This window comes from Mustela nivalis (assembly GCF_964662115.1).
Source record: "Mustela nivalis genome assembly, chromosome: 2".
NCBI lineage: Eukaryota > Metazoa > Chordata > Mammalia > Carnivora > Mustelidae > Mustela > Mustela nivalis.
Window position 1 is genome coordinate 113479711 of NC_139021.1, and position 23720 is coordinate 113503430.

A 23720-nucleotide genomic window follows, 5' to 3' on the forward strand; every position below is an offset into this window, starting at 1 on the left:
AGCTCCAGGAGCCGTGCTTACAGGGAAGGGCCAGCAGGTGGCTCTCTGTGAAGAAGACAGTCCACCCTTTCTCCCACCACTGCTGACGCCTTTCCTGTTCCAAGGTAGTAGCACTTTTCCCCACTGAACAAAAGCTCCTTAAGCAAACCTCCACTTTGCTGTGTTTTTTTTTAAACAATAGGAGCCCATAGCAACCAGTACAATGGGGGCAGTCCAGGTGACTGACCCCTTGCACACTAATGGCTAACAGAGGCAACTCCTCCCAGCTAGGGGCTCCATTCCCAAGCTCCCACTTTTTCAAAGCTCAGTGCTCAACCCAGCTGGCTTGGCCACCCTCCTTTCCAGAAAGACAATCCTAGGAAAAAATAGGTGCCAGGAGCCCAAGCCACAGGCCAAACTCCAGCTCTCCACCGAGGAAGTCATGGCTTCAAGGCGCTTACAATCCTCCAGGGGCACAGGGAAGCAAGACGAGCAGGTAGAAAGAGGCAGGAAGGTGCTGGCTGTTTTCATGAGATTTCCTTGCCATGGTATGTTGGTTTGTTTGTTAAATAAAGGCAAGAATTGCTGTAGACTGTCTCACAAGCCCTGGCCACAAAGAAGGGGTTTCCAGGACTGACGTGCAGGTGGCACCAGGAAGCCGAGAGCTACAGGACTTGTCAGTGAGTCAGCTGAATTCGTCATGGAGCGACAGGCCCCAAGCACATCTCTGCAGCTCTGATGTGGGAAGGGGAGTTTTCCCCTTGAAGAAGCTTGTAAGTCGGTGTGGACCTGTTCTTCTCCTTTCCATCAGTTGGAACTAGCCTTTCCCTCCCTTGAGTCGCCATAGCCCTCACGTCATGTCATAACAGCATCCAAACGTGTCCCTCAGTAGAGGGGGCACGTACCGAGCCCAGGCCCACCTGTGAGCTGCATCTGTGTCCCTCAGAACTTCCCAGAGCCTGGCCCCTGGCCGGCCCTTGGCCAATGCTTGCCAAACTAAATTTTGGTCCAGAAGCAGGAGGCAAAGCCACAGAAACCAAGGGCGTCTGTGAAGTGAGTTAGGCTTCAAATTCACATGGACATGGAGGCCCAGCCACGGCCCCAAGCAGTCATGGTGTTCTTCCTTCATTTCTTCCTACGGGGTAGGAGTGAAGATGCTCAGAAACAAAATTTTAAAGTCTCCTTTGCCCTCAAATCCCTCCCCCTTCGTTGTCTCTAATCTCTAAGTCACATGAGTGAGATAAGGCAGTGAAAGGCCTATATTCAATGTTCAGGTAAACAGTGTCATACGCCATTTAAAAGCCTTTCCTCAATGGCTCCGAGAGGCTGAGTAACCCTCGCCTTGTGTCCCACAGTTTGTAAGTTGCTAACCCAGGATCTGAGTCCAGACCCAACCCCAAGGTCAGGCTCACCCAGTGGTGGGGAACCGGGGCAGGGTTTCCTGAAGTGGGCGTCTCCACCCCAAGTGTGTAGCTCTGATTGAGGCTGGTGTGGAGCTCCAGGGTAACCTGTCCCCCGAAGTGTCTGAAGGATACAACTCAGGTGTCTGGCAAGATCCGCACTGCCAAGAGCCTTGGGTGTTGAGGAGACCACTGGCTAAGTCTTCCTACGGCCCTTCACCCTCCAGGCCAACCCTTTAAATGGCTCCCAGCTGCCCTCACAGTCAGCCCCAAGCCACTGGCCTTGGACCGCCTCTTTCCCCAGAATGCTTCCCTGGACCCCTTCACAGCAGGGATCCCCCCATCCCCTGTTTCCCAAGCTCCCGAGATTGCGGTCCTTCACTCGATAACTGGTTAACTGAGTTTGAATTAAGTATTTGTTTAATGCCACCAGAGCTAGACTGCTGGGCAGTGCATGGGGAGAGGCAGATCTTTTTGTTCAAATGCTCAAAGTAGTGTTTTTAAATACACACACACACACACACACACACACACACGACTTACTCAATGACTGACTGGCTTGACATTCTGATCCCAACTGATCTTTTCAGCCTCATCCCCTGATTGCTCTGTACACACACCTGTGTGCCATCCACATCTAGCCCTCCCTGACACCTGTCTGTCCCATCTCTGTGACTTTGTTCATGTGATTCCTTCTTCTTGGAATATGTATAGTGTTTCCACCCCGTTGAAGGACAATCAGAACTAGAGAAGGCAGAAGAATATCTCTTTGACATACAATTTTACATATTGTAAAACTCATCAGTAATATTTGGTATATTCACAAGGCTATGCAACTGTCTCCACTATCGAATTTCAGAACATTTCCATCACCCCCGAGTAAACCCCCTACCCATTAGCCGTCATTCCCCATTCCTCTCCTCCTCCAACCCCTGGCAATCACTGGTCCACTTGTTTGTTTCCATGAATTTGCCTATTCCAGATATTTCATTTATTTATTTATTTAGAGAGATAGAAAGTGTGTACACATGAGTGTGGGGGGAGGGGGAGAGGGAGAAGGAGAGAGAGAGAGAATCCCAAGCAGACCTCCCTGCTACTGGGAGCAGAGCCTGGGTGCAGGGCTTGATCTCACAACCCCAGGATCATGACCTAAGTCAAAATCAAGAGTCAGACGCTTAACTGACGGCACCACCAGACACCCCGCTATATTTTATTTAAATGGACTCATACATGTGGCCTCTAGTGTCTGGCATCTTTTACTTAACAATGTTGTCAAGGGTCATTGACATGGGAGCAGGTATCAATACTCCATTCCTCTTGACGGCGGAATAAATACTTCACGGTATGGATATCGCACTTTTCATTTCTTCATTCATCAGTTGATGGCCATTTGGCTTGTTCCTACTTTTTGGCTGTTATGAATAATGCTGCTACGAATGTTTGTGTTCAAGCTTTGGGGTGATCGTCTGTTTTCAATTCTCCTGTGTATATACATAGAAGTAGAAAGGTTGGGTCATGTGCTAACTCCATATTTCACCTTCTCAGTAACTGCCAAATTGGTTTTCCAAAATGGCCGTACCATTCAAGGTGCCCGCCTGCCACGTATGAGGATTCCAATTTCGTTACGTCCTTGCCAACGCATGCATGCTATTGTCTGTCGTTATTATTATTGTTGTTATTGCCATCCTAGTGAATATAAAGTGTATCTCATGGTGCTTTTATTTGCAATCTCCTGATGACTAATCATACTGAGCAGTTTTTTTCATGTGCTTCTTGGCTACTTTTGTATTTCGTTTGGAGATATGTTTATTCAAGTCTTCTGCCATTTTTATTTGGGTTGTCTTTCTCTTGTTGAGTTGTAAGAATTCTTTACATATATTCTAGACAGTAGGTCCTTTTTAGATATATGGTTTGCAAATATCTTCTACCATCCCATGGGTTGTCTTTTTGCTTTCTTAAAGATTTTCATTTACCTATTTATTTGAGAGACAGTGAGTAAAAAGAGAAAGAGAGCACAAGTGGGGAGGGGAGGGAGGCAAAAGGAGGAGCAGGCTCCCCTCTGAGCCTGGAACCTGATGCGGGCTCAATCCCAGGACCTTGGGTTCGTGACCTGAGCCGAGGGCAGACGCTTAACCAACTGAGCCGCCCAGGCGCCCCTCTTTTTGCTTGCTTGATAGTGTCCTTAAAGCATGAAACTTAAAGTTTGATGAAATCCAATTCACTCTTTGGTTCTTGTGCTTTAATGGGCCACATCTAGGAAATCATTGCCTAATCCAAAGTCACAAAGATCTACATGCTAAAAGTGTTTGAGAGTGTAATCATTTTAATGTTATATTTATATCTTTAACCAATTTTTTAAAAGATTTTATTTATTTGTTTGTTTGTTTGTTAGCAGTGGTTCTTAATCTTGTTTAGCGTAAATAAGCCAATGAAATTGTGGACTCTTTCCTAGGCATAATGTTCTGCTCAAAATGCTGAGGGGTTTACAGGCATCTCTCCATGCAAGAAGCCCGTCCATGGACCCTAGGCTAAGAGTCCTTGCTCTACTCTCCCTCCCTCGGAGTTCTCCTACTGAGGAGACTCCAGGCAACACCCCACAGTGTTGTTTTGTTTATTTGCTTTTGTGTAGCTCCAGTCTCTCCTTTGACTTGCATGTTTCCACCAAACTCCCAAATATGTGTACGTACTTCCTGGACATTCAAACTCAGCACATCAACTCGTCATATTACCACCCCCAACCCAGCTCATACCCCAACTTCCCTTTCTCTGGTCACTGCACGGCTCTTCCCATCACCCAGGCTCAAATCTCAAAATCATCTTCACTTCTTCTTCCCCTCACCACCCCTCCCCCACCAAACCATGAGTCTCCGGGTTGTGTAATTGTCCCTTCACCCTGACAGGCCGTGGGTATCCTTCCAGACCTAGCAGGTGCAGGGCAGGAGTCGGCTCTGGTCTTGTGTGCTTCTTGCCTGCACGTTCTGATTTGTTAGTGCACCAGATCTGTCTGCCGAGGGAAGATTCTGAGCATTTGGCTCTCTGGCTTGGAAACACTCAGTGGTTGGTCCTGCTTCTCCAATCAGAGGACAGACCCTCTTGGTCAGGAATTCAAGCCCATCTGCCCTCTGACTCCAACCAACCAACTGGACTCACCTCCCAAGTACCCCCAGAACAGACCTTACCTAAGTGTAAGGTCACAAGTGTCACCACCGACACCCTCTGTCCCTTGTCTCTATCACCACCCTGATACCAATCTTAGAGCTAACCCTGCAAAGCCTTGAGCCCAGACCTGTCATGGCCATCTCCACGAAGCCTTCCTGACTGCCCCTGCCTCTCAGCTCCTATAGGAATGTGCTCATTTCACATGACCTTTGCTTTCAGGAGGCATGTTAGCACATAGCCTGGCATCATGAACGAAATTTAATGATATTGGGACCACACTCAACAGTGATTGTCGTGCGGGAACATGAATCAGAATCACTTGGGGAACTTTTTCAAAATACCCCGCTCGAGACCTAGACTTCTACGTTGTGAAAAGGAACCATCCACTGATGATTGTGATATACATCACAAATGAAGAACTACTCATCCAATTAACAAAACTGGCAGTACTAATGACGGTTGAGATGCACCGAACATTCACTGTGCACCAGGCATGGCGTACGCACTCACCTCATTGCATCCTCCCAGAAACCCTAGGAGGTAGACGCCGTTATTTTCCCTTTCTTCAGATGGGGAAACCAAGAATTGAAGATGCTAAATCATTTGCCTACAGTGGGCCATTTAAGAATCAGTGAATCAGCTGAAATAAAGTTCCCTAAAGGACACTTAACAATCCGTTTGTGGGACTTCACAGTGATTTTCCTGGAAAAAAAAAAAAATCTATGTTCTGATTTAGTAACTCTGGGCCAGTTTCTGCTTTTCCCTAGCTTTGTGACCTTGGGAAAATCACTCACCCTCTCTGAGCTTCTGTTTCTTCTACAATACCCGCTACTGCAGGGAGATTAAAAGAACAAAGTCGTGGAGAAAACAAAGGGCCTGCACAGAGTGCGTGCTCAGGTTACCTGTAATACCACGGTAACTACCTTTGTTCAAATATGTGCCTCAAACAAGGGCAGTCCTTCTTTGCTCCAGGCACCCGTGGGGGCTGAGCAGCACATCTGGGACATAGACATACAGGAGGACACACGGGAGACTGGCCCTAGGTCTTAGGGGCTAGAATTAATAAATAGATCTTTGCTCAGGCGCCTCCAGGTGTGAGGCCCTGGAATGCAGAGGTAAACAGATACGGATCCTGGCCTCAGTGTTCATGTGATTTACTATTTTGATTACTGAGTTCTGGACCATTCCATCCACGGGCAGGGGGTTGTCCACTGGCCTGGAGGCCCGTGAGTTTTTGAGGAACTGCCTGCATTAGGATTTTCCAGCCTGAGTTTAGCGGTGGCCCGTTTTCGCAACACGAGGTCTCCCTCCCAGACAGCGAAGGCCTGGAGGGTGACAGCCTGGATGGCTCCCAGCGCCGGCCAGAATCTCGCCATTCCCGAACTTCCCTTTGACACGAACCTTACAGGGTCCAGTTCCGCTTTCCGTGCCTCCCAGCAGCACTTCAGGACGAGGAAAGGGGGTGGTTCTGCATTCTCGGGCCACGATCTTCTGCAGCAGGAGCACTGAGCTCGTGCGGCCCGCACCCGACTGCAAGCGCGATTTTCACACAACCCAGCCGGGGCTGGATCTGCGCGTTCTTTCCCACACACGCGGGGAGGCGGGAGCTGCTACTGTCAGCCTACAGATGAGGAAATGAGCCTCAGAGAGTCTGTCTAATTTGCCCAAGGTCACACAGCCGAGGAGCTCTGACACTGAACTTCTGGGGAGGCTCTTTAAAAGGGAATAGACAGGAGCCCCTGCCTGGGTGGCTCAGCCCACCTGCTTTCCGCTCAGAGCATGATCTTGGGGTCCTGGGATGGAGTCCCATGTCAGCCTCCCTACTCACTGGGGAGTCTGCTTCACTTTCTGCCTGTCTGCCCCTCCCCTGCTTGTGTGGGCTCGCTCTCTCTCTCCAATAAATAAAATCTTTAAAAAAAAAAAAAAAAGAAAGAAAAGAAACAAAACAGAACAGACAGCAGAAGTGGGGAAGTGCCTTGCTCTCTTCTTCCCACTTCTCACCTGGAATGCAGACCCTGGGGCCTCAGTGTACCAGGCATCTTGTAACCTTGAACTTGGAAGCAAGGCGGGAAGGATGGCAAAGCAGAAAAACAAGAACAGCCCAGGCCACTGATGTCTTCATGCGACAACAGACCAGCTCTGAGCAGCCCACCTTTGGCTTCGTTTTGTTCTTTTCATGTGCTGAAGATACTAGACTTAGGTCTCTGTGTCTGGTAAGCTGTTCTTAGCTGCTTGCCAGCACCACCTAGAATTGCACAAAACTGGCAATACTCACCAACAGGGACATGGGTTAGCACATGATGTCACGTCACTGTCATTGTGCCCAGGAGTCACTCTCTTCATTCCCAAGAGGAGCCTATGCTCCCCTCTCCCACGAAAGCCATTAAAGTGACAATTACAAAGAACACGGCTGCAAAATCTAGGCCCCAGACACACCTGGTTTCCCCCACACTATGCTTCTGCTCGTGCAGAATGTCTGCAGTTGGGGGAGAAGGTTAAAATCTAATGCACGCAAATAATCGTAGAAATTGAAGCTGGCCGAATCGTGGCTGATTTTTTAAGCTTATTCTCAAAATTGTCTTTAATACTGTAGCTTTGTCCTTTAGATGAAAGGATGAAAAAGCATGTTTTCAATGCTGGGCATTCCACAGCAGCACCTTTGTTTTTCCGTTAAACATACTCATGTTGGCCCAGGGGACAGAACGATCTATGCATAGAGCATACCAGGCCATCTCCGCCTATGATGTAGTTTTAGTAACAGGAAGAATTATGACCTAGAGTCATTTCTCAAAACAAAAGCGGAGAAGCGAGAACATCTGGTTGAGTTTGGTAAATTCCTCAGGTTTTCTGGGGAGGTCTCTGGGTAGACGGGCAGTGGGCAGGCCTGGACTCCCTGGGCGGTGAGCCCACACCACAGGGGCGGCCTCCCCAGCCCGCAGGCCTCCTCCCAATCAATCAACATGTGAGAAATGGGGCTGGTGTTCCATGCCCATCCCATCAACTCCATTTCTCACTTCCCCGTGGTGCAAATGCTCATGGGGGACAATTCAGGGTTCCGAAGACTGACACACACACACACACTCTCTCTCTCTCTCTCACTCTCTCTCTCTCTCTCAGATGGCGTTTCTAATTTCCCACGAGAAAGCACGCCATTTGACACATTTGACACTCACACCCTTTCTGAATGTATCACTCCATGCCATGGACCTCTCGGGGGATGCGCCCTTGCCCTCTTCCAGCAAAGGAGCAGGTGGTTGGAGTCAGGAGAAAACACCAAGCCTACGTGAGTGTTTCAGTAGAAGAAAGGAGAAGGGTGGAAGAGGGGACGAAGGGAGGCAAACGGGCATGCATCTGTTGACCCCAGAGAGGGGGCCCTAGGCCGTCCTGAGCCAGAGCTCACACTCTCAGCCAGACTCCTTGGTAGGACATCCCAGCATTCTCTCAATCACACAGATGAGTTGGTCGAGGCTGTCTCCGCTCACCGACCAGTCAAGGTCACACCGCTAGGAAATGTCTGCAGAAACAAGGGAGTACAGCTGTTTGACTCCAGAGCCCGTGGTCTTTCCTGGACATTTGCAATGGTCTCCCCAGCGAAATTCCAGTGTCTTATATAGCTTAGGTGACTGACTTCACTTAGGTAAAGAAATACACTGTATGTAGGTAAAAGAAGGAAAGCTACAGAATCAGAGGGGGCAGCACAGCACAGAGGACTCGGAGCCAGATTGACGTACAGACCCCAGCCCTGTGTGACCTTGAGTGAGTGTCTTAACGTCTCTGTGCCTTGGGCTTTCCATCTGTAAAGTGGGGATGAGAACATGGTTACCTATAGAGGAGAAGGGAATGAGAAGACCCATGAAACACCACCTTCTAGAGAAGACTAATTCTTCTCAGGAGATCCCGAAGGCAGCAGGAAAAAGCGGCAAGGGGAGCAGGGTGGATTCTGGTTGGAAAAGTTGGGGGAAGGCTGCTTTAGGGGAGGGGCAGCTGGCACTCAGCGACTTGACATTGCTCTGATCCTGCCGTGTCTTTTTGCTCAGGGTTTCCAGAAAGTCGAGTGGATTTTTCCACTGGTAACTTGCACATTGTTCCCACGATTACAGCTTAAAGTTGATGAGTAATATTTAGAAGTAGAAGGCTCTCCACTTCCAGTTCCTCTCACTGGAATGGGATGTGGGCAAGTTAATTAACCTGTCTGGGTTGAGCCTTGCTTTTCACCAGATGGAGAATCAGGCAGAAAATGAGTACTTGTTACAGCCCTTCAAATATAGCCCATAACAGTTTGCTAGAAACATCAGTTCCAACCTCCTCCCCCCACCCCCCACCCCGAAAAATCACAATAATTAGCAAATCCAACAGTTAGACGTATTTACTCACCATTAGAAACCAGAGGATCGAACAAGTCATTTCTGCCTGCGTGGTGAGCCCGCCAGTCTGTGAATCCCCGAAATGCAGCAGAAAACCGGGAGGCCAGCTACCAAAATTGCACGGGACACCTGCAGGTGGGAAAAAATGGCCAGATCTGTAAGAAGGTATCTTGCTTTACCCAGGATGAGGTGCTCAGGGGAAAACAGCAACGTGATTAATCAGAAAGGCTGGAAGCCAGCCTGACCCCGCTCAGGCAGATTTCAGGGAATAGCAAAAACAAAAAGAAAGAGAGAGAGAGAGTTTACCAACATCACAATAAGAGGTACTTGATTTTAGAATGAAAGACAGTTCTTCAAATGGAATAAGTTTAGTGATGTGAAAACCTCACTACCTTGCCCTTCCTGGTCTCATTTCCTCCTGCCTCTGTGGAAACACGGTCCTGTCCAGGCACCAGTCCAAGGGACAGGATTTGGGAAAGGCTTCTTCTGGCTTTCCCATGTGACCCAGAGCCGATCACTCCACCTCCTCGAGGTGCAGTTACTGTCCCTGGAAGGGGAAGAGCGTGCACTCTCTGGGCCCAGCCCACGGGACCGTGGTCGGAGACGCGGTAACACACACACACACACACACTCCAGTGCAGGAAAAGGGGAAGAATAATAGATATGTTCAGGATTGTTATTCTTTCTCAACATAGTCCCAAACTCCCACGATGACATGATTTCACTATAAAATCATTCATTTCAGAGACACGGCCAATGCCAGCTGCTCACACATTCTCTCCTTTAAGAAAATCAAACCCGAACTGATGGGGCAGCGTGGAGACTAGGAAGCTGCATCCCCAGTGGAGGCACATCCCCCGAAATTCCTCAGGAACGGAGGCATGTCTGTTTCCGTCTGTCCTTTGATTCTGGGCTGGTTGCATCTGAACCAGTGCACATGGCTGGACGTGCCTTCACGACCACGGGTAAGGATTCCCGCAGAAGTCCCGCAGACTCGAGGGCCAACACCGCAGGGACCCCGTATTTGACTCCTCTGTGGACCCTCATTGGGAACCACGCCGGGGATGGAACGGGGGCTCGGGGAAAGCCAACTACATACATAAACCCCACACTGGGGGCCCTGGGGAAGCATCTGTCAGCTCACAGCCTTAGCGCCCTCACCGGGAAACTGGGAGGAAAACTAATTCCTGGGATGGTTAGGGAACATCCAAGTGAATCCACTTCGGGAAAATGGTCTGGCAGTTCCTTTAAAAGGGAAACAGGATCCCCACAGAACCCAACAGTGCCCTCCTAGATATAGACCCAAAAGAGTTGAAACGTCCATTCACGCAAAAAGCTGTGCACAAATGTTCATAGCAGCCATTGTAGATAATAACCAGAAGGTGTAGGTAGGGGCACCGGGGGCTCATTCGGTTAAGCGTCTGCCTTTGGCTTGGATCCCAGGGTCCTGGAATCGAGCCCCACATTGGGCTCCCTGCTCAGTGGGGAGCCTGCTTCTCCCTCTCCCTCTGCTGCTCCCCCTGCTTGTGATCACTCACGCTCTCTCTCTCAAATAAATAAATAAAATCTTTTAAAATTGTAACAAAAAGTGTAAATAACCCAAATGCCCATCAGATGGTGAGTGGATGAGGAAGACGTGGTCAGTCCATGCACCAGAACGTCACTCAGCAGTGTAAGGAGATGAAGCCTGATTCACACCACGACGTGGATGGATGGACCATGCGAAAGCAGCCAGACACAACAGGTCACATACAGTCTGATTTTGTTACATGAAATGTCCAGACTAAGCAAACCTATAAAGAAAATAAGTAGACTAGTGGTTGGGGGGGGGGGGGTAAGAGAACAGGAATCAGAACTGACTGTTAATGGATATGGGGTTTTTTGGGTTTTGTTTTTGTTTTTGTTTTTTTTTTAGGGTGGCGGAATGTTCTGGAATAAGACAGCAGTGACGATTGCATAGCCCACTGAATATATGAAAAACTGCTAATGTGCCTACATTAAAAATCATGAATTTTATTTTACGTGAATTATATATCAATGTAAAAAAATAACTTAAGTATAAAAGGCTGTAAGAAACAGGAAAGTTAGGACTGATAAGTGGCATTGCATTTTATTGAATCAACCTTTAAAAAAATGAATTCCCAGTTTGCCTCCTCATCTTCAAAAAGAGCTTTTGCCTGCCAGAGCCACTTACGTAAATGTGTGTCAGTACATTTCTTCCACAGCACCTGGTGGATAATACGCACTTAACAAACGGAGAATGAATGAGTATATATGAGAACCTCACAATCAAATTCCCAATAGATGAGGTTTTTAAAAATACTTGATTTTAGGACATAACAGAAAAGCCTAGTGCACATTGCTCCCCAAACCATAAAGTATCAGGATAGTGGCCCAGCTAAAAACTAAATAAACACCAGCATCCTTGACAGGACCTTCTACAGTCCTAATATCACAGGGTCTTAATGAACTGCTTGAATCCGTAATTTCTAAACGTGGAGATGCCTACAGTTCTACCAAGGGATGTCTTAAAACCTAAAAGTTCTCAAAATAAAATCAACCAGATTTCCTTGCTGGTAAAGCCAATCTGTCCCTGCAGCACACTTAGGTAGAGAAGGGCTCAGTGCCAAGCAGGCAAACTATATAGCCAGGAATAGAAACTCCTAAAAGATCTGGAATAACGATATTGAAAGGACTGAGCCTCGGGAACAGTTCCAATGGCCCATGCATTGTGTTTCTGATGGATATCTGACTGGGACTTCCCAGGTCCCCCAGCATTGAATAACGCATATAAACCAAATCCTACATTTATAGAGGAGGAAATCAAGACTGAGAGACATAAAGGGACCAGTCCAAGACCACCCTGCTGATGAGGGTCCAAGTCAAGCCGAGAACCCAGGTTTTTGGATTTCTGGTTTTGTCTTTTCCAGATTCTACACATTATGGTCTTCTCAAACCACCTGGGACGGGCTGAAAAAATTGGGGAATTCTAATGTGACTAAGGTGACCATAATGGGTTTCCTCCAGATTCACGAATTTTTTCAATACTGTAAATTAAGGTTTGGCCCAGTGTCAGCAGGAAAAATATCTCCTGCTTGCCTATAGGCTCCTCACCCTTTTGCTAATGCTTGGAACCGTCTACAAAGGTGTGAGTCTTCCCATAAATTTAGCTCTCCCCTTCCAATGGGAAAATTCATCCCTGGACACACACTCTAGTGAATGCCACTCATTCTTCGAGTTGGTGAGGGCGAGGAGAAAAAACCGGCTTTGACTTCCAGCTTTGCCAAGAACAAGTCATATAATTTATAGCAGAACTAAGGAAGGTATAATCTGCAAATTGGCTGTGTATTTATTTTTCTAAGACATAAGTGAAGTGTTCTTGGGAGGTAACACCACATGGCAAAGTGTTCGCTCTACTGGAGGCAGATGGGGGAAAAAAATAACGCCTTAAAGAGAAACTCAGTGTGGAGGACAGCGCTTGGTTTTGCCTTTCCAGTACCCATTTTGCCTTCTTTTGATACCTTTCTTTGCTACCTTTCCTTCGGAGAACACCAGCCCCTCTCAGTCCATGAAATTCGGACAGGACTGAAATCTACCACCCCCTCCCCCACCAACTGTGACTGAGACTTGAGCAACCGGAAATGTCCACCCCCACAACTGTAATTGGGGCCGGGATGGCCACATAAGAAAAATAAGCCAGTGAGATCGTACCACTGAATTTCCACTGGCCATTCTGGAATAGAAAGTTCTATGGGCACGGAAGTCACCCCCTGTGATAGCCACTGGAAGTTGCCATCTGGAGAACCTAACTGCAGGTGATGGCAAGGGAGGCAAGAGGGAACCTTGGTGGACACCTAAATCCTGCCCTACCTGAAGCTTGCAAGATCTGTGTGGGCTTTAGTTATATCCGACCTTTAAGCCTACGTGAACTTCAGTTCATTTTCTGTTATTGGCCGTGCAGACAGACCATACTACCTGGTAGTTAACAAAGACTCACAACTCACAGAAACTAAATGTGACTCCTGGTTCAGCCACTCTCTAGATACGAGACATTAACCAAGGTATGTCAGCTCAGTCTCAGTTTGATCATCTGCAAAATAAGTATCAGTTGCTGGGAGCAATGAGTCAATAATCCACCTGAAGCGTGTGTGAAAGTTGCTGATGTGTGGTTGGGGTCCAGCAGACTGGAGCTCTAATTTTTTAACGACCAAACTATAATAAAAGCAACCTGATGCCCACTCTTGCAAGATTAAAGTTCCTACGGTATTATTTCATTTCTACTAAGCCTCACTGGTATGTGACGGAAACTTGGTCTTTAAATAGCTCGTCAGAAGGAGGCACAGGAATGGATCTGAATGTCACAGTTATCGTACTTGCTCATGTGCCCGAAGACTTTGAAATAACATAGAAGAAAACTCTCAAGGTAGTCTACTAAGAGATAAAGATATCTCTAATAGAACCCATGCTCTACTTGGCGACTATGTTCAAAAGAAAAAGAAGCAAAACCAAATCTTTAAACGTAGGCATGAAAACTCCCAGAAGAAATGGCAATAAAATGAGAGAACAAATAGTGAATATTGCCTGACAGATTTTTCTTCTGTTTTTTTTCTTTCTTTTGAAGGTATGTTTCCATGAGCATTGACGATGCTGTTTGGAAGGCTTTATTGTCTGTAGGTGCTCAGGCCACATCATTAGGCTTTTGAGATGTTGGTTTAAGAACTGCAGATGATGGGGGGATGCCTGGGTGTCTCAGTCCGTGGAGTATACAACCCTTGATCTCAGGGTCATGAGTGTGAGCCCCAGGTTGGGTGTAGAGATTATGTAAAAATAAATAAATAAAAGACTTTTTTTTTACTAAATGGAGAATCACATTAGAGTTATTCGAAGTAGGAGAGCCAAAAGAGATCACTTTATCCAACTCTTTCATCTTACAGAAGAAAAAACTTTCCTAAGACCACCTAGCTGGTAGCCTTGAAATTATAACCTGGCCTTCCTACTGATTCAGAAAATTTCTGGAGGGAGACACTAGTGACTGGACCACCTCCCCCAGCTTGATTCCACTAATCTTTCAAGAACCCATTTGCCTATCACCTCCTCCAAAAAACTTTCCCTGGACAACAGCTAGAAATCCTCCCAACTTTCAATTTCCAGAGCCCCCAACGTTTACTTTTATTTTTGCCATTATTACTCTCCAGGTGTGCTAATGTCTTCTTTATTAGACAGTAAGTTCATTGAAAGGAAATTCCGGTCTTTTTCATATCTGTACCCAGAACACTGGACACCATGCTTTGGAACATAGTAAACACTTGACATAGGGTTGCTGAAAACCAGGCTTTTACTCTGTTTTGGGACCTGTTGAATCCAATTGGCTTCATTTGGAAATAAAACTGAATTGCATAGCCAAATTCATTGCCGTAAGGAAGACGGGCTAGGAAGGGTCTGTACGACTAGTTGTGGCCCAAGGACTGTAGCAGAAGTGACGTGGGTCACTTTCATGAGGGGACCGTGAAAAGCCCTCCTGAGAACCCCCATTTTATCTCTCCTTGCCTCAGCGTCCCAGACGCCACATGCTGAGTGTAGGGGGGCCGTAAAAGGAAGCCGTCATCACACAGACAGGAGGAACACCTCAGAGCCACGGGACTTACATCGGGCTTTGTGCGAGCAAGGGAAATATCTTTGCTACATCAAGTCACCAAAATTTGGGGGTTAATTTGTTGCTGCAACATCATCTAGCCCAACTAGAGAATCACCAGACTAAAACACAAACTTTGTGCTAGGTATTTCTGGTGGTAATCCATTCTTCCTTTCTTTCTTACTACTAAAATCTTGGACATGTGCCTAGGTGAAAAAATGACATGACATATCACCCACAAGTGACCAACAAGATAAAGTAGAACTTAATATATGAATATTTCAAGAAGTCCTCCCTTCTCTTTCCTGATAATAACTCATATTTAATGACTGGCGCTCCAGCAGCCACCTTCGTTGATGAGGCGTCCTTAACCATAGACGTCTCCAACTAACGGAGCAGAAAGATAGAATGAACCTGGTTTCCTGATGACACCGTGGAGTTTCTTACTAAGCAAAGACTGCCCTATCTTTGTGGTTTTAGTTAAGAGAATTAAACACTTACTTGCTTAAGCAGGGTAGCTAGATCTCTACTAGCAAACAGATATAATTCTCGATTGGCACAGACCTCACGCTGGAGATTCCAAAATAGTATCCCCATACTGGACAGTAAACAAAAAAGAAACAAGGGGCCAGGAGAGGAATAGTGTTCCATTCCATTCTGCTTTGATCTTCTGAGAAACTGAAGAAACACATGTGACCTCTGGTGAAATCTTTTCTAAAAAATGCTTTTCTCACATGAGCAAATTCTGAAAGAAACAGAACCTAAGTTACATTTTCCCAACATAATTCTAAGTATCTCAACTGGGGAAACACAAGAGTGATAAGGCTTATTCAATGCTAAAAGGTAAAAAGGGTAAAAGTGATTTGGTATTTCACAGGATTAAGAAAAACTGTAAATGTGAGGCATTCTTCGAGCAGCTGCATTCTGAGAGACTGGGGGAATTAAAACATCGGAGACCTTAAAAGCAGGTTCAATGAAACCTTTTTTATTATTATTCTTAGTGCTCAAGATTCGCTCAGGAACCTGTCCGTCTTTAATGAAGTTTTATTATCAAGGTGTCTGCTATTACTTTAATAAGAACTGACACAAAAAGTACAACTGACTCCAAAGAGAAGTCTCCGTAATATTCAGAATTACTGAGAGCATCTTTCTTGCCTGCCATTCCTTCTGGACCCAAATGTTAGCTCGCTTCATCTCCACTACACTCCTCTCCGAATTGGGATTTTTATAAAACACAACAAAAGTGAATTTTTCAAGGGATGCAACCACTCCCCCATCAAGTTTGCCTCTTCAAATAGACGCTTAAGAACCATGAAAATTGGCACGTGTGGTCATGGGTATGAATTCCACATTTCTAAGCTCCACAGCTCTGTTCTCCATCAGGCTAGGAGATGTTCCCTTCCTTCATTGCCAGTGGGGAACCCCGAGCAGCAGCATCAAGCATTCCAGACCACCTGCAGAAGAGAAAACTACCCGGGACAAGGAGCCCGTGCCCAGAAGAAAAGATTTCATTAGCGGCCTTGAAACAGAACCAACAGGCGTATTCATTTCCAGAGTGAAATGTCCCAGGGAGGCTTTTCATCTCTTGGTTTTCCTAGAAAACATGGTAACTCGTGCACGTGCCCTTTTACCTGCTACCCTCTCGGTCATCCATAGCCGGGCTTACGACCAAGCAGCAATTATTTTAAAATCTTCTCTGACTGAATAGGACACAATGTCTTTTCACCTGGAACCGTGTCATTGCTAAAGTAATCCTCATTTTGATACAGAGTACCGCAGATCACAAAGGCTTTAAGTTCCAGGATCCGTGTAGAAATTGGAAAGACTTGGGGGTCTTCATAGTTTTTAGACCCAACCCCAGATTGCCTAGAAGTGTCACCAGTTAAGAATACAAACAGGCCTGGATTTCCCTGATGGCAGCTCCGATCAGGCTGTCCAAACCCCTGAAGCTCGCTTAGCATGGATTTGTTCACGTGGAAGATGGAGGTGATGGTGATGATCCCAGACTTCTGCGGGGACTCCGAGCGTCAGACAAGGCAGTGCCTGTAAAGCACGTCATGCAATGCTCGGCCCATAGTAAGGCAGTCAATAAACATGAGCCGTCGCTGAAGTATTCCTCATTCCCTTGAGCCGTCAGAGAACTCTGGGAAGAATCACGGGAGGACAAATCCAGAAATTCTTGGAATTATTGCCAGACGCAGATACTAACCGGGGCCTCTTGGGTTTGGGCCATTCTGAGCAGCCACGCTCAGTCCAAGTGGGGAAGCCAGGCACGCAGCCTGCAGATCTGGGCTTGAAAAGGTCCATCCACAGGAATTTAAAACTACAATTGGCAGACTGATGCCTATTTTGTGTCTGTACCCACCATGCCGCCCAGAGTGACTAAATCCTTTACAATAAACTGTTCCAGATTGCAACCTTTTATCCCCTACCAGACATGCATAAAAATGAATCCATATGTGTATGTTAAGTAGCAGTTCCAAAAATAACGGTGACTTTGGATATGGTAAAGACGATGGAAAGAGAGAGATGGTCCTGGAGTGCAAGGTTAAGGAGGCATTCACTGTGGAAAGAAGATGTGACCAGGGTTCTGAGGGATGAATAGGAGTTAGGTAAGTGAATGAGAGAGGAGATGCCTCAGGTCTTGAGGAACGTGACAAAGCCACAGAGTGGGAAATGAGCGAGTGGGGACAGAGCGGAGAGGCTATGTAGAGCAATACAGTATGGGACGAGTTCGGGGGTGGAGCTTGAGCTGGGCACCACGGAGGAAGAACGGGACCTCCTGGGGTCATGCTCATTTTTGTCTCTCCAGCCCTGCACGTCGTGGCACAGTGGAGCGCCCAGTAAGTACCAGTGAATGAATCCCTAGATCCACAAAGGACCCAAAGCGGCATTTGCAGAGATTTCTCTGGCTGGGCGCACCAGAGGGCAAGGATTTGAGGCTGGTAGAACACATAGAAGGTTTCTGCAGAGTCTGCTACCCCCTCTCCCCAGGGTGGGGGTAAAGGTTTGACCTGTAGGAGAGCGGAGATGGCCGGGAAGAGGAGGAGAACAAAAGGAGAAACGTAACAAAAGAAGAATTTTGGCCGCATTCGTGGAAGGAAGGCGAACTCCAGGTGCTTGATGTCTGGGGCCCGGGTGATGCCGAGACAGCAGGGAGGGCAGTGTCCTAAGAAGCAACGGCTGAGGGTGGGAACGGGAAGGCACGAGTTCCGTGTCCAGCATTCGAGGCGACGGGAGACAGCCGAGTGCCAGGGTCCCGCCCTCACCTGGAGATAGGCTAGGAACGGATTCATACGGATGGGATGTCCTTTAGAAGATACTAGTCATCCTCAGGCCCCAAAGCTCTTGCACTTATTTTTTTTCCTTGAGACAACGTCGTGAAATTATGGTAAGCTCTTCACATAGTAGCTCCTGAAAAGCTGAGATTCAGAAAACAACCAAACAACTGTAGGTCTGGTTTCACACCGCTGCTCTCCATGAAAGCTTCCCCGAGGACTGGGGGAGAGCCTCGTGCCCCAAACGCAGCCACAGCACCATGGCCTGGATGTGGGGCCCTGCGATCTGCAAGGTTGCTTTGTTCTTCGTGTCATTCTGACCCTCACTGGAGCTCAGGAGTCACCGGCACGGGGGAAAGGAAGCGTCTGGCTAGCCCACCTGCCCTGCCCTTCCACCTCGCCCCATGGAAAGTGTCCTAGGATAAGCCCTTCCACTGAGCACTCTCGACCCGGGAGCCCAGGGTGCAAATCCCAGCTCTCCCCAGCTAGTGATACTTGAGGAAGACACTTAAATTCCAGAGTGTTTAAGTCCCTCCAGCATGTTCTGATCTAAAACAGGGGAATGGGAACAGCACGACTGCAGGGGGCGCCTTTGGGGATTATGTGCATTAACATATCCACGGAATAAACGTTCTGGACTCTGTCACTATGGACACTTAGCCTAGGTCACTGTCTGCTGTAGGGTTGTCCTGTGCCTTGTCCTCGGACACTTAGCGGCATCCCTGGCCTCTACCCCCGAATTGCTGAGACTACTTCCTCCCCAGAGTGACAGTCAGAATGTCTCCAGAGCATGCCAGATGTCCCCTGAAGGAGAAATTACCCCTGGCTGAGAACCACCTATGCAAAACAGTGCTAGCTCTTGCGAATGTGCCAGAAGTAAGTCTGAACATGACATTCATTGGATCCTTAAGCTCCCAACAACCCAAAGAGATTGGTCTTATCTCCAGCTTTCTACCTCAAGAAGGTGAAGTTCAGAGGACTAGATACCTTGTTTAAAGTCACTCGGCTGGCTGATTACAGAAAGGACCCCCAGTTGGACCCTCAGTCTGAAGCTTTTTGGTGTTGGCACGCTGCCCAGTGGCCACTACCTCGAGAGGCGGCTGTTGGGAAGACTGCCTTTGTCGTACTTTGCTCTCTGGGTGAGAGAGATAATCCCCTAAGTATGGGCCTTGCACCATGGGAATGTACTGCCTCCTACCCTAAATCCTGAAAGCCCGCCATCTGTGGGTTTCACCCTGCACCATGCATGGGGTAACGTTGGGTTCACAGGAAGTAACACCTCCCACTCACCTTGCTGTCTGGGTTAGGGCCCTCCTCTGAACCTCCACCCACCACAGGCAGATCACCGCAGTGGCCTGTGAATGTCTTCTCCAGGGACTACATATTCCCACACTTCTGTCTCCACAACGCAAACACGGCACGCCGGGGTGGCGTGGACTGTTTCTTGAATGAATGAATGAATGAATGAGTGGCCTCCCTGTCCATCGACTCTCTGAGATTTATGCATCAGGGCTGGCCTCAGCCTCACTCTTCTGTTACACAACCTCAGGGAAGGAACTGCAAACTTTGAGGGGGTGAATGCAACTGGTTTTTCCAAATTCCAGCAGCACGTGATGAAGATGGGCAGCCTGACCCCTCCAGCCGAGGTCTCGGCTGAGATTATCCAGAGAACGCCTATCCGAGACGGTGCTGAGACATCAGACAGCAAAAGGACAAACAGCTGGAACCCCCAAGCATGGCTTCCCCTTCTGGGAAACTACATTTCCATGAATGGTGTCATTTACAGCTACAGAGCTCTGGCTCACAGTAATGGTGTGACTTTAGAGCCACACATCTCATTGCTCTAAGCCTCGAGCCCCCCTCTATAAAATGGGGATCAAAATAACTACATCAGGGGTGCCTGGGTAGTTCAGTTGGTGAAGCGGCTGCCTTTGGCTCAGGTCATGTTTCCAGGGTTCCGGGATGGAGTCCCACGTGGGGATACCTGCTCAGTGGAGAGCCTGTTTCTCCCTCTCCCTCTCCCTGCTGCCCAATTTTTCTCTTTCTGGTCAAATAAATAAATAAAAATCTCAGAAATAATAAAATAAATGTTAAAAAGTGACTACCTCATAGGGTTCTTGTGAGTTTCAAGTGCATCAAGACACTAAAATACTTAGAACAGCTCCCAGCATACGGTGAGCAGTATTATTAGTAATAATATGTGTATTGTCTTTTGCAGGAAGAAAAGATTGCTTAATGGTCATAGGATAGTAAAGCAGAAATGCGGCCAGTGCACATTTCAAAGGGACATGCTAGGTAAAGCGCACACAGGAAGAGCTCAAAGCATCATAGTGGTTTTACTCCCTGGACCACTAAGTTCATGACTATCGTAAGAACACAGTAGACATGCTTCTCTGGAAGCAAAGACAATCCACCGGTGACGCTGGACGAGGCAGACGCTGGGTAGAAGGGAGGAGAGGTAGAAGGAAAAGACGACAGACCCAATGTCACACGGAGCCAGGCCCGCCAGTGAGAAAAGGGTGTGAGATGTGATCCGTGACCCAATACTTCCTGCCACAAAGCTGAGAACCCACTTTCAGCACAGCCCGCGGGCACAGCGCCCAAGGGGTCCCCTTCCGCCCTGACATCAGGACTCACAGGTGATGCTGCCCGGGTCCAAAACAGGATCTTGGGGGCATTTCTGCTCTTAGCCCCGGTCTTCCCACAACCCGGGTATCAACTGTCAGGCAGAGCACATCCCCTCGGAAGCTGCGAATTAGAAACTTTCGAAAGATAAAGCTCCTGTGTAACCACACTACGGGTGTCGTTTCATAATTCTACACTTTCATAACCTGTGTTTCCCGGGTGTAGCTGGCGTGACGAAAGTGACATACAACTTGCTCAACACTCCTGAGGAGTCAACAAGAGGCTGGCTTAGGGGCACTGACTCTGTTTTTCAAAAATCTGCCAAGCTGCATTTCGAATCCATTGACGAATCCAGGGGGAGGGGAGCCTGGGTGGCTCAGTCGGTTCAGCCTCTGCCTTTGGCTCAGGTCAGGATCCCGGGGTCCTGGGATCGAGCCCCACATCGGGCTCCCTCTTCCATTCCCCCTACTTGTGTTCCCTCTCCTGATGTCTCTCTTTCTCTCTGTCAAATAAATATATTTAGAAAATCTTAAAAAAAAAGAGAGAGAGAGAGAGAGAGAGAATCCAGGGGTTACCCTTCACTGACTCGAATTTTCTCCTGAATGTCTGCCCTACATCCAACCCCCCACCCCAGGCCACCTCCTCCCAGGCTGCTCCCCATGCTGGCCTTGGAGAACCTCTCCCATTTCCTGCACCTGGCTCCTTCTCTGTGGGGATGCCTGACCATGTCCCATGTCCCACTCTGTCTTATGTCTTCAATCAAACTATTTCTTCCGTGGCCTGGAAAAAGAGCTCAGGCCTCCTCTATTCTAAAAATGAAATTAAAGAAAAAACAAACCACCAAGAGAATGGCCTCAGCCCCTCTCCCTCAAGGACATGCTACTGTTCACCTCTTACCGCCTATCAGGGTTCTCAGACGCTGATCTGGGGACTGGCTCCTGCAGAGCCGCCCGTGAGCAGTCTGTTTCCGGAGCTCACCTGTAGAGATCTGACTCAGAGGTCTCATGTGGGGCCTAGGAAGTCATTATTTCTCAGGTTTCCTCCAGGTGATTAGTACTTTCCACCTCGTTTAAAAACCTCTGGTCTAGGGGCACCTGGGTGGCTCCATTGGTTAAGAGTCCTACTCTTGATCTCAGCTCAGTCTTGATCTCAAGGTGCATAGAGCCTACTTTAAAAAACAAAAACAAAAACACCAACAGCAAAAATTTCCTCCCTCCATTTACGTCATCATCGCCCACTGCAAACACCTGCCAAGCTGACTGGCTCACGGCTGCTTTCTCCAGGCAGCCAATGACTTCCGTCCAAGGGTCATGTTCAGTCTTGACTCTCAAGGCTTTTTCTTGGCTTCTCAGTGGCAGCCAAGAAGGGAACATGCTCCACTTTCTTGACGTTGTCTTCTGCCTTTTCTGCAGAGAGCCTTCTAGCCCCACTGTACCACCGGGGGCTTGCCACTTCCTGCCACCTCCTCGTGGGCAGGTGTAAGCCTGATTCCACTTGACGAGGCTTTGCACCTGCTCCAGCGCTCGAGAACTCATCCCGTCTTATCGTTTTAAGGAGCCTTGGAAGTGACTTCTGAGTGCACCTTTCCAGCTCAGACTGGCCCCGTGAATGAGGCAGCCCCCTTGCTGGGTATCTCATCCTTCATGCTAGCAAGTCCAGAGTCAACATTTCCCCCAAAGTAATCACCCGTCCAGAAAAATCCCCACTTCAGTCAATGGCTCCTTTGTCCAGTAATCTCTCTGGACGACCCCCCTTCCCCATGCTCTCACTCCTTTTGGATCCTTGCTTGGCAATTCAGATTTCTTACACCTCCCCTCCTCCCCCAGAGCCAGACGTGAGCTCTCTCCTCTGCCTGCCCTCCCTCCTAGCCCCATTCTCGTTTAAGCCCCAAACCTTCTACTCGTCTCACGAAGCGTTCCCCGCCCTCCGTCCACTGACCACCATTCGCATGGCGAGCTCACAGAGCCCTCACCACTTGCTGCCTGGTAATATTATTTTTCTCACCTTTGCATGAACTCTTGGGTGAAGAGGTCTTTTGAGGGCAAAGACTGTGTCTCACACCTCTTCAAAACCCCATCTTGTGCTAGTCTTATGCTTAATAACTATTACAGATTGTGTGAATGGAAACGAGAACTTTTGCCACCTAAAGAGCAATAGCAAGCCTAATTATTGGCACCAAAGGCAACGGGCTAAGGGAACGAATTCCACTCAACACCTAGGACAACTCATGGCAGAGCCTACCTGAATGCTTCCCCCTTTAGCACTCAACGAAGCTTTGTGGAATGAATGAAGTTTAAACAAGTCCCCCTGACCTCCATCCTTAACGGTTGGATCAAGCTCATTTCCTTTTGTCGGGATGTGATAGACACCCTCCGGCCCTCAGAGAACCACCTTAGAGATTACTGGACAGAAGAGCCCAGGCATTCTGCATGATTAGCAGTAGTGCCCATAACGATCATATAATCATAGAGTCTTAGCCCTTTCAGAGTCAATTTAAATTTGACCTGGGAAACCCAGGGTTTTGTGTGTTGGGGTTTTTTGTGTCATTCTGTCACACTAGTTCATCCCTTTGGAGCCTGCAGACTACGTCTGTCCTCAGTTTGTCTGGAGCGATTTCTTCCTCAGAGAGCCCGGGAGTCCACAGCTGGCGAACAGGACAATGAGAGGAGGACGCCATATTTTGTTCCGTTTTGTTTTTTCCCCACAGTCATTTCCGGCTGGGGCTGAATGTACCAGGATAATCCCAAGGAACATCTGCATTGCATGGCATCTGCTCAAAGCCAAAAGGGAGATCCAAGCCTGGTCCCATCATTCTTCTTGAAACCTTTCAGTGGCCTTCCAGTTGCTCTCAGGACAAAGACGGAGCTCCTTCCTAAAGCCTTCCAGGCCGTTCAGATCTGGCCACCACTCATCCCTCCATCCTTCCTGGCGCGCCACACCCCAGCCACCCTGACCTTCCGGCACTTTCTGGAGCACACGGTCTCCTCTGCCAAGAACAGGCCCCGGTCTCCCAGTGCTGCACGGTGTAACCCCTTCCAGTCCCAAAGGAAAAATCCTTTTTTTTTTTTTTTTTAAAGGTAGATTTGCTAAACCCCCAGACTGGATTAGGTTCCCTAAGGATCTTGTGGAGACCTCTGCTTTTCTTCATAGATACCGTATTGTGATCAACTCATGATTTGTGAGAATCCACCGAGTGGCTACCGCTTGGAGACACAAAGTTCCATGAGGGCAGTGACCCCGCTGTCCTTTCTCATGGCTGAAGCAGTCCCGGGGCTTAGCGGGC

At 48.0% G+C, this 23720-nt stretch overlaps 2 long non-coding RNA genes across 3 annotated transcripts; both read right to left on the reverse strand.

The window, feature by feature from the left end:
- Window positions 1–4881: 4881 nt before the first annotated feature.
- On the reverse strand, window positions 4882–7654 carry LOC309858679. 2 transcript variants are annotated; one of them, XR_014308301.1, is made up of 3 exons: window positions 6540–7654; window positions 5940–6159; window positions 4882–5240 (listed from the first exon to the last, which is right to left on the reverse strand). It is a non-coding gene; the product is annotated as an uncharacterized lncRNA (long non-coding RNA). The 2 variants fall into 2 exon arrangements; XR_014308302.1 differs by lacking the exon at window positions 6540–7654 and having other exon boundaries at window positions 5940–6419.
- Window positions 7655–7745: 91 nt separating this feature from the next.
- LOC309859887 lies at window positions 7746–20546 on the reverse strand. The gene is made up of 3 exons (XR_014309022.1): window positions 20450–20546; window positions 8913–9031; window positions 7746–8052 (listed from the first exon to the last, which is right to left on the reverse strand). It is a non-coding gene; the product is annotated as an uncharacterized lncRNA (long non-coding RNA).
- Between the last annotated feature and the right edge of the window lie 3174 nt (window positions 20547–23720).